Source organism: Zerene cesonia, chromosome 13 (assembly GCF_012273895.1).
Source record: "Zerene cesonia ecotype Mississippi chromosome 13, Zerene_cesonia_1.1, whole genome shotgun sequence".
NCBI classification, from domain to species: Eukaryota; Metazoa; Arthropoda; class Insecta; order Lepidoptera; family Pieridae; genus Zerene; species Zerene cesonia.
Window position 1 is genome coordinate 3,734,340 of NC_052114.1, and position 12,249 is coordinate 3,746,588.

At 32.6% G+C, this 12,249-nt stretch overlaps 1 protein-coding gene across 2 annotated transcripts in view; it reads left to right on the forward strand.

Annotated features, from left to right (window-relative positions):
• Positions 1-338: 338 nt before the first annotated feature.
• The window catches only part of LOC119831056 (polypyrimidine tract-binding protein 1), a 313,383-nt gene continuing 301,472 nt past the window's right edge, over positions 339-12,249 (forward strand). For both annotated transcript variants that reach the window (XM_038354285.1, XM_038354286.1), the window contains exon 1: positions 339-1,082. The gene's annotated coding sequence lies outside the window, so the exon portion shown is untranslated. The remainder of the gene's footprint in view (positions 1,083-12,249) is intronic.

Consider the following 12,249-nt stretch of genomic DNA (forward strand, 5'->3'; position numbering starts at 1 on the left):
AGTTTCTTGTATCGTAAGCAATCAAATGAAATCGGAGCTCAATAGCAATAGAGCCGTGAAACAGGATTACGGTCTTACCCCAGCATTGTGTACAGGGTGCATCACGCACGTGTTGTCTGTATAATTGAATGCCTGCGTCGCCTCGGGCGAACCGTCCGCGCCGCGGCGGCCCACCCGCGTAAACAAACGTACCGAATAGCCTACTCCCATCCATTGAGGGACTTCAATCTCATGCACTTGAGATTTTTTAACATAAACTTTTCATACGACGTCTGGGTGCGGGTCGCAGGGCGCGGGCGGCGCGAACGCGGTCGCGGGGGGGATGGGTCGTGCGGCCTCTCGCGTTTAGTACACCGCTCAGCAGGAGTGTCGGACGCTCGGCTTCGTAGACGCCGATTTTAGTATTCTTCGTTTATTTTCTTTTCTATTCGTTTAATTTGTCGCTCAGACCTATTGCCTCTACTAACACAAATTTCGTCCCTATTGAGTGAGTTAGTGTTACAGTGTTTACCGGTGTTTTATTTTGACAGTGTCACGTGCGGAATCTGATTATTTACCGGCTCCAAAGTTTTCAACTGTTTGTAACACGACCTTCACTAAGCACAGGTAGAGCCGGTGAATCGCCGACACACGCAACAGTTTTATAGGCATAATATAAAGATTATTCGTAAGAACTCTCGTGGGAACGGCAACTTGTTGCGTTTTGTTATTTGACAACTAGCAAAGGGTTTTTGCTAGTACAAAGAAAGTTTGTGGAAGTTTATTATGAATAGGATCTTAGTGGGAAACTAAGTGGAGTAGTGAAGTGAAGTGTTGGTAACTTATAAGCAAACCACGTTTGAAACTGCCGCGTGTTTCAGACGCATGCGCAGTTGGTGTTCCCGAATTTGTAAATTAAAGTATTAAAACTTTATAAACAAATCAAGTGCAGCACAGTGGAAGTGGAAACTCACAGTTGATTACTAATAAAAAGTGCACGAGTGTGTGATATTTGTTTGCTGTACCATTTTTTTTGGATTTGAAGCCGAACGTTCACCTGTGGGATTTTTGTATTTACCTGCGCGCGCACTCTTCTTTCTCAGGTGAGTCGAGTATATTTGAATATAGTATGCAGGTATGGAAAAAGTTCATACAAACATTTTGTTTCTTTGGTTAAGCTTGTGCGCCGGGTCGACTTCTCGTTGTTGTTTTTTGTTTTCTTTTTTTGTAAATAACCAGTTGCTTTCTGAAGGTCTGTCTTCAGAGTGACGTCATCACGTTGGGTATCCCAACAGGTTTTGCCCCACTCGCACTTTTAAACACACTATTTTAAGCAATATACATCTCAAGCTGCATGCCTCTTCGATTGCGCAATCTGTTGCTAAGCATTTGGATTTTATTTTTAATCCTGCGTATTTTTTTAAATATTCAACATTTCGTATAAATAAAATCAAGATAAAATAAGCGAAGCAGATGTATCAAAAGAACAGTATAAGCGAAGCGGTAGTAACAAAAATACAGCGATTGATTTAGTGACAATGATGCGTCATTCGTACAACCGCGTAAATTTTTGATGGCATCGACATTCAGTGAGCATTTGTTTGATTTTTATGTGGATTTTTAATATTCGCGAATAGGCTTTTACGTTGCTAGCGTTGACAGATAAAACAATAATCATGTCGTTTTTTATTTATTGTTTTATGTATGTCTGTATCCTGTTTAGCGTATAAGAATTAGTGGATCTCATTATGTTAAATTCAAGTATGTTAATATTGTATCTTATTGTGTTCAACATTTTACATCTGAATTATAGATATTTCTTTTAAATAATTCACATATTATGTGTATGTATATAACTATTCTAAATACGTATAATATTATAACTTTTTGGCGCTTTGTACGCATGCGCAAAAACCACTTGTAGGTAAAATGTTTTTTTATTGTCAAAACAATACTACAATTTCTTTTAAAATATTGTCAAAATATGGTTATCAACACTATTGAATTTTTTAAATAATTTTCGTTCTTAATATACTACAACTGCTATTAGGTATATAGTAAGTACACAAAATAACTTATTAGGCAATATTCGTATCCTGATAAATACATTTTTCCTTTAAACATAATTATTGCCTAATCAACAAAACCCTAGTAATATTTACGTAGTAACTATTTAGTAATCTGTGCTAATATTATAAACAAAATATACAAACAAAAGTGAGGATGATATGTTTTTATCTCTTTCGCTTGTACACTGAACAGATTTTGATGATACTTGACAATGTTGTAGCTGTATCAGAATAACATATAAGCATAAGCAAATACATGTTTTTTTTTGCGGGTCCGTCTGCGGGTGAAACCGCGCGTCAAAGCTATTATATAATCCTTAAAAGCATTGCTAATATGTTACGTCCTCAAACGATTGTCTGTTTTATATCCGCTAATACACTCACAGGATGCACCACGTGCTCACGACATACTGCGATATATGCGTTTCTATATTCATATATGATTCTTATAAGGTCAAGTTTATATAAGACTTCCTCACGTGGTCAAAAAGAAACACACTAGAAATTGTCACACCCTATCTTATTGACTGTTTTTTATATTTTTGTTTTGTGTGTTTATTTTCATTTTTTGTATGTTTCTTTTGCATTATTTTGTTCTATTATGTATTATGCTTGGTTATTATGTCCTTTCTCTGGTTACTGTGAACACTGTCTTCCTAAATTTTTAATTTTTATTACTTCCGCTTAACTTGGGTTGCTTGGAAGAAACTGCTATTGAACAATGAAGCCCTTTGCACGACATTCCCTTTTTTGTTATTTTATTGTTTGTTGTGTGTGCAATCAAGGATATTTCATTTCATTTCATTTTACTTTCTAAGCGGGTTCTTGCATCACAGTCATGAACTGCATGCCAAATTTCTGCTCGATCTGTCCAGTTTGAGCTGCGCGTTGATAGGTCAGTCAAACCTTTGCGCTTTTAAATGTTATTAGAAAGTTAGCGATAGTTCCTCTTCCTTGATAGTTAAAGCTGCACCTGTATTTTGTATCTATACATAATTTATGGATATTATAATGTATTTACTCCACGAGGTATTTGATGTGTGTTTATTAACTAAGAATATTAACAATATGTACATGCTAATAAATATAAATTCATATAACATATTGCTGTAGACTAAGAATACGCTTTGCGATTTTAATATAAATCTTTTATAAGTTGTGTAGAGTAGACAATCAATCTCTATAATATTCATAATAAGTAACGATAGTGAGTTGCTTTTTATCAAATTATACATATAGGTATAAGTAGTCTACACTAATAACTAACTATGAAACTTTTTTTTTGTATGCTTGAAATGATTTTACGCAACGCTGCAACGTCGCTGAGTGACATAGGCGATATACCTACGTACCACGGGCGAAGCCGGTACGAACAACTTGTCAATAATAAGATGGGAAAGAAGACTGTTTTTATGACTTTTGACTGTTATCTTTATATAAATAAAAATTTTATATTGAACAACCTTTTACTAATCAGATTTAACAGGAGCATTTGAGTAACACTCATCTTTTTTTTAAGTTAGTCAGCTGACTAGTTTTTGTGCATACCTTATCCGTCTTGGGATCGAGGCTGGTCATGTTTTATAATATAATAAATACCCTGTTTCTTTGTTGATAAAGGGAAGATCTACCTGTAAATGAACACTATATTACAATTTTATTTAGGTGTATTATATTAAATATTTTATTAGAAGGTATGTATGTATTTTATAATTTTGTTATTAAAAACAATTGTATATTAGTATGAGAATATGTGTAGATTATGTATTTATTTATAATTGTATTTATATACAATTTATTTAGGTATTTTTCCACATACCAATTTAATATTATTAAGTAACTTATCGCTTCAGTTGCTTGGAAGAGATCACAAATAAGTGATTAGACTAACAAACTGTACTGTATTTAATGCCCATAACAGTATGGTTCCTTTGTAGACATTTGATTATAAAAATTAATGAAAACAAAATTTGTATTCAATAAAATATTAATGAACACCGGGTCTATTAAATGACTTTACACGTCTTTTAAAGTCTTAATAAAGTTTCAGCGTTGCTGAGTTTGCTAAACGTGGCATATAATCACGGCAGCGCGACACAGCAAATTTGATTTAACAGTGTGTGCGGGGTTTTGTATACATACTGAGTTTGCTTAATCTGTACTGCAGGTGTGAGCGTGTAAGAGCTAAGAAATGATTTTTTAAAACTTTAAAACGAACTTCCCCATTGTTCCATTATGTCCCGTGCAAGAAGTCTCATTAACAGTGCTAGAAACATTTTGCGGTGTAATTTCGTAATCTACCTTTGTCCGTAGGTACGTCGGGTGTTTTCATCTCATATTCAGGAAAATGCGCAAGCGAATGTGGATTCTGTATTCACCTGATATGGACTACATTCCAGTGGCACATCATATCATATTAAAACAGTGCAAATCGTTGATCATAAGTGCCAATTAGTTTTTGACTAAATGGAATTTGAAAAAATTGAAACGTTGGTTTTAACGAAAATTTGATTTTGAGTTTGTTTTGACTTCATTAGTTTTATGTTTTCACTGATAATATGAAAATCGTATGATGAAGACATTTACGAATTATTGCTCTTAAAAATACCATATTATTAAATATACAGAAATTGCTATTATCCTACTAATATTACAAACGTGAAAGTTTGTAAGTATGGTTGGATGGATGTATGGATCTTTGTTACTCTTTCCCGCGAAAACAGTTTATCGTATCAGTATGAAATTTGGTATATATATAGATTTTAGTCTGCATTAGAACATGGGTAACCTGGGTACCACGCGAGTGACGTCGCGGATTACAACAAGTACATATCTCTATATATATACTAACACAATTACCGTGAAAATTATTCATAGCGAACGAACCTACTCATAATTTTTGTACAATAATCTATAAAACCGTTTAAATATTTTTAAACCACACTTACTAAGGAATAATTCACCCAAGATATTATTATATGAAATAAAATCTTGCGGAAAATGCATTTCAGCGCTGCGGTAACTGCTTGGCGGAAACAATAGCTGTATATAGAGATGTGTGGAATACACAGACAAATCAATGCTTTATCTTATAGTTCATAGAATGTTATTTAATATAACGTATAATAAACCGGTTTATATAACATTTTACGTATATCCCGGTGAAGGATCCTATATGACGAGTTATCATACTTTTACCTATACTATATTCGAAGTTATAAGATCTTCAGAATTTACAAGTCTCTAGAAACGAAATCCTTATAAATTAAAAGTAATTATTATCATTATTTGTAAGAAAGCCATTTAAACCTATTCACTATCTGTGTATGATGTTGGATTTTGTTATTTTGTATTCATGGCATTATTCATTTTAATATTAAAGTTTTAAACGCGATATACTCATTAATATTAGAATTTTCGTATAATGTATGGTCACGGGCGCAATGTGAAATCTCTTTAAGAATCCATTAGAAATACGTAATTTGTAAATAGCATGTTCGTAGAAAAATGTGTTCAGACACGTGGATTTAGAAGTTAATCGCTATTCAAATCACAAAAAATATTCACAGTCCACGACTCTCGTATTTTACGTAACAACCCAACATTCGGTTTCGCTAATGCTATGCTAATTAAATGGTTTATTGTGTACAAATAGAAAAACATCACCGGTCCGCGAGGTCACGTTGAATTCAAGGCTAATTCCATTGGACATACGATCGTATACCTACCATTGAGGTACAGTATTACTTCTCTACAAAATAGGTCACTGACGTTCTGACGAGATATCACTGCAAATTCTAAATCGGGACTGAATAACATCGATTTTCTATAAACACAAAAAATAACGTTAAACGGTTGAAAACCCACGCACTTATTAGTATCAAAACAAAAAAGTCTGTTAGAGAGCCTCGTTTTTGGAAAGTCGGTTTATAAACAACTAGAATCATGCTGGAAATTTGTCAGAAGCAAAGCTCTGCCTGACCGTGTATTAGGTAGAGATACTGACTGTTAATTTCAACTTTTAGGCACGAAAACATCACTTTTATCAACACAAACCTAATACATTCTGAGGTATGACCGTGACTTTTTAAAGCAGTGCTAATTCTTGTGTGGGAAAAAGTGTAGCGCCATCACTTTCCTACACTGGATTTAGTACTGCTTTAAAACTTCACGGTAAACCCCTTGTTTAATCAACCTTTCAAGACGTTTGAAGTTACAAGCAGCAGAACCTACCACAGCACCAATAAAGCTCCTGTTTACCTCGCAAATAATGGATATCGAAGTTGGTAATATTATAGGGATTTTATTGACCCGGCGGTCTATTTTAAAGCCAGAGAGCTGCAAGTGTTTACTGTAGTTGTTAGACGAGTTGGACTTTCGAATCTGTTAATTCGGAATTAGTTAGTCTGACGTTTGTGGACACTTTTATTTTTGATGGTTTAGATTCACTTCCATTGCAAGAAAATGCACTTAGCATATTTACGTTTTATAACGCTTTCATTATGTTTGTTCTTGATTGTGCTTTATTTAATATACAATTAGAGATTACACAAAGGGCACAATGAAAAAAAAAACTAGGATTTCAGTCGTGGTTATTGTATATATCTTATAAGATTACTAGATTTACTAGATTTCATTTTGTTTACTAGATTCGTGGATCATACAAAATGCTTAAATATATATTTAAGTATATCTTTAAAAATGTTTAACATAAAATACGTTTTCATATAAATACAGTTTTTTAAAACTGAATAGCATGCTTGACTCAGTAAATTATATTTACAAGATATTTGATGTTTTAATAAATAAATTAATAAATAAATAAAAAATAAACATTGACATCGATCCTTGATAAGTGTAAAAAGTTTGAATTAAATCCATATTTCAAATGGGCCAAAAAAGGGTCAAAAGGTTACATACAAATTACAAACTTGCAGGTGAAGCTACCAAAAGTCTGTTAAAAATGCATCTTATTCCAATGACGCCATGTTTAAATAAATAAGACTTGTCTTCATAATCGCTCACTGCACCTAGTCAATGCATATTTCTCATATACATAATATTTATAGTATTGACATTTAAATTAATAAGGCTAACATCTAGCAAGGACCTCCGCTGTTTACTCCGAGAATGGATCTATAATGTCATTTAGTCATTTCCTTGATACGGGTACATCAATATACTGCAGGCTAAGTGAATTGCTTGTAGTTTCGTACATAGGTAATTAACTGATTGCAATGACGTGTTTATCTAATGACAAAATCAAACGTTAGCGATAAGCTTAATTTTAACAATGGGACCACTGATTTACTCCTACGTAGACACATTGAATATTGTTATTACATAGCTTTAATGACAAATTGAATTACAGAGTAATACAAATATGTAGTTTGTAACAAGTAAAGAAAAAAAAGGATTTCACGTACTGGTGGGAAGATTTTTGTGATGTTTTAAAAGGAAAATTTAATTGGTTGTTTGTTCTGTTATAAAATTAACAGGAATTGTATTGTGCTATGTCATTTGAAAAAGAGGAATCGCATATTATGGTATATCCTGATGTATCATTTGAACGATTTTTACTTCAAATAGAATTAATGAATTAATAGTGATTCGTGAATATGACGTTTTTTTGTAAATGTTTTTTATTGGAATATCCTGTTTCTCAACTTAGTAATGATTTATTAATTTATGTTGTTATTTTGTACTTAAAAGGTAAATTTCATTATATTAAAGCGAAATATAAATTAATATACATTTTACTATAAGCGCTAGCTACTCATTTCTACTACTTGTACGTAAAACTCATTTGAATAACAGATATCTCGTATGTAGTAAGTAAATTCATACTTGTAATTTGTATTTATTAAATTCTTTCAAAATGATGATATTTAGTTAATTTAATTTTAAAATTGTTGTCTGCTGATATTACGTTCCTGAGTTCAAGTATTAGGTATTAAAGTCGCCATATATACTACCAAGTAAATGCATTCAAAAACATACTTATACCCACCATATGAACCAACTCAGACACGAGAAAAACACGGGCATTGGCCATTGCATTACCACATACACAACAAAATTGACATTCGAGTAAGAGGGTCAATGAACGCTTACCTAACTATCTATATTATTAGTTAAAACAGGAAACGGTTGGGACATGAGGCTATTGTGGATGATGCAATAGAATATCGAATTATTATTCTTAAAACTTCAACAGGTGTAATCAATGACGCTTATGTAAAGGAATTTTATACAAACGATTTAACATTTGACCTTTCGAAGACAACATTGCGTTTATTTTGAATGTTTAATTATTACATTCTAGAAGCATTCTTGTTGAAAGAGTTCTTCTTTGTAAAAATAATTAAATTGAAGTGAAGCGCTTAAAGACCGATAAGATCTCGCTGAGCTTTGAAGTGATAGAACATTTTCATTTAAGGCAATTTCTTTAAATACAGTTATGTATTTACAACTATAAAAAGTCGGAGCACTAATTTGAACACAATTAATTTTATTTAATTACGATATTTATACACTAGAATTACGTGTCGGTAAATCGTTAATCATATTAATTATTAGGTTTTGTAATTGTTTGCTCCGCTGTTTGTGTTAAAATTATACGGTACCTTTATGGTTAACCTTCATTTACATTATTTTTCATTGGATTTGGTCTGTCAAGTGTAGTTTGGTAAACAAAGTCGCAGTTTTGTTTATAATATCAAAATGACCTCTAGTAGAAGCATGTGGATGTAAAAATACCTATACCAAAATATTTTTTTTACTCTTTTCTATTTATTTTTTGTTCCGGCTAATCTCTGAAACGGCTGAACCAATTTTCATGATGTTATAGGGAGTCATTCAGACTACATTTAATGACAATGTTCCCACACATGGGATTGAAAGTAAAAACATATTACGCGAATAAAACCGCTGTATGCAGCTTCTAACAATATTTTCATACTTAATTCCTTTATTATTAAATTAAAAAAGAACACAAATTGTGGCTCATGAGACAAACACCTATGAAAGTTGCCGAGAGTCACACTGTATACAGTGATGTGAAAACATCATCAGCATTAAATAATTTATGCCAGTAATTTGTAGAATTTAATCAAGTAAAAACGCTCGGAACTCGAAACAGGGACGGTGTGGCCTCAAGACTCGTTAAATAAATGTTGACTCCTGTAATTACGTATGGAGTGTGTAAACATGTGCCAAGACAGGTAAGTAAATTGGCTTTTTATTGCCAATATCTGTATACATGTTCGGTGAAGGGAGAGAACATGACGGAATATAAGTAGGGAACTACACATACGATTTGTTTCCATTCGGCTTCTGACTACGTGAACGCGTATCGTGACTATATAAAAATCAAAACTCGCAACTGTACTTTTAGTAAGAGAATTTACTTTTACATTATATTGATGTATTGATATTTGTTTTGTTTTGATACTAATAATATAAAGCTGAAAGGTTGGCTTGTTTGAACGCGATAAACTCAGGACTTATTGGAACAATTTCAAAAATTCCCCATGATCCCTATATGTACACTGGATCAGAAATAAGCATTATTTTATCTTAATAAACAGCACACATAATCGTATTTTATTTACTATGTTCGGAGAAATATCGAGGTGTACACATAAACATCCAATATTTGAATATTTACGCTGCAATATAAATTGAAGCTCATTTAGTAAATCAATGGAGTTTTCACACAAATTGCAATGTTTATTCCATTCACATCCACAATCCACATTAAAGGCGCCTGACCTCTCATATTCGCTTCATACGATGCGAAATCCACTTACTTAAAATGGGCAGTGAATATTTATGAGACACAAATGCGGACGAACCCGAGGGGAGACTCTAGTGATTTCGAGTTAAATCTGTATAGCATTACTGTTATCTGTCATTTTGTACTTTTTCAATAGTCTTGGAGTATTTTATCAAAGGAAGTGGACGCTTTGTATATGCCCCTGTGTATTTTTGTTTTTTTTTTTATTGTATTTAATTTCGTATGTAATGTTTTTTTTAGTATAGTCAACCTTGAATTATAAATACTGTAAATAAAACTATGATAGTTTTGAAGGTTGATTTATGAAATGTAGATTCTGACTATTGAGCGAGGTTCATGGACCTTTAAATTAGTTGTGAGTTTTGAACGCAATGCATTTGAATGACTAATTGATGTAATTCATTTGAGTTTATTCCTAACCTTTACAGTTTATACTATAAACTGCATATATCTATTTGTGTATAAGCTCTAACCGATAATACGTTACACATTAAACGCAATTCTTGAAGTTACGATGTTAGCATTAATAACTGAAGTCTTTCTTTTAAATTTAAGTTTCCAAAAATAAGTATGCATTAAATGTAAATTAAACATTTTATTTCAACTATCTATTAATTCACTTCTATTATTAACGTGTAACGTACGTATGAACGTTAAAGAAACGTTAATAAGGTATATTTTCACGAACACAAAGTACAGAATAATCACCTTTCTTAGTATTACTGAATTATAGGCCATTGTTTGTTTTCGATTTGAATTTTCCATTCTCTTGGCGAGGTCAAAAGTCAGGGATGACGTTAATTACCGCAAGGATAAAATTATAAGATAAATTAAGGTAAGATTTCTGTTGAAACAGTATAAGGTTTATCGTTATTTACATAATTATTTTAAGCATAATGATGGCTCGGATTATAATGAAACAAATAGACGAGTTGTTTCTTTTGTGATTATCCGTTAATTTATACGTTAGCTGTTAGTTAGTAGTTGTTATATTGGCATACAAATCAATAATATCATTGAATAATTACGTCTGCGTTGAGTCAAAATAAAATTATAATAAATTACACTTACATCACCCGTCCAAACATATCTCAACCTAAATTATGAATAAAAATAGTTTTATACCAGCATCTAAAGCAATAAAAATAGTAATTTCGATGGGCCCTTTAAACCGGATCCGGGCTCGACCCGTATGAATACCGACAGACGGATTTATATCTTGATGTCATCGATTGAAGTAGAGCTGTTATTTGACGAATCAAAGAACACATAATGCTTAGTATTTAAACAATATTAAATGTTTACAACGGGATTTAAATTGACAAATGGTTGTGATATGCGCAATGTTTGCCATTATGTTAATTTTGGAATTAACATATTTTTGCCGGTCTATAGTCATTGTGACGTATATAATATAGGTATATGTATTATATTTCTTAGGATTTGATCATTATTTTTATGGGTAATGGTACTCTGTTTTAGTAAAACATTACAACATTACAATATAATAATATTCACTGAGTATATTATGAAGCGGGAAATACACAGGAAATGGTTGAAACTTGATCTTTACCTAAACAATCCAGTCCAATTTCAAAATAACGATCGAAGCTTAGGCTCCGTATCCACGAATCAGGGAAACGAAATGTCTTTTATAGTTCTAGAATTATCGTATTAATTCTGTACAACACGAGTCGGTAAAAGTCTGCGATATCGTCACGTCTTCTGGTCACCTCATTCCATGATATCATTTCATTCTTACTACGTCTCTGGACGCATATCATAACATGAGTACTTATTATACCTTTATAAGGAACCGAGTGTCGTGTAACGCTGACTGATGTCTCTTTATATTATCGTACAGTTGATAAGAGGCTGGAATCGCTGCGATAATCTCGTCCGTGAACAAGGCGCCTTACAGCTAAGTTTAATCGGGCTAGGAGGGGAACTGTAATTAATTAATGCTGTCACTGACAAGCCTAGGTGAGTTATCTTTAATAACTGAAAGTGGATGTTTAAGGGAATTGTCAAAAACGTAGCCGACGACGCAATATTACTCAATATTAGCGTGGATGAACGATGGGGCTTTTAACTTTGAAGCTAGATGAAGCTGCTTAATTACCACCCGCAAGAATCAAAAGAAACGGTTGTTAAAAATAAAACATGCTTTATTTATTTGACATTAAGCCAAAAGTTTCATTTATAATCAGACGAAGATTTTAATGGGCCTAGCACAAAGACTTTTGAAATGAATGTTGATCTCAAATAAGTTTGTTTTGTTACAGTTTTTACGGCAAACAGCAAATGTACCAGAAGTGATAACTCAGATCGTCGAATTCGTTTAAATCCGTAATGGATTTGACTGATAGGGCAGAGATAAAAGAACAAAAACGGCTAACAAAT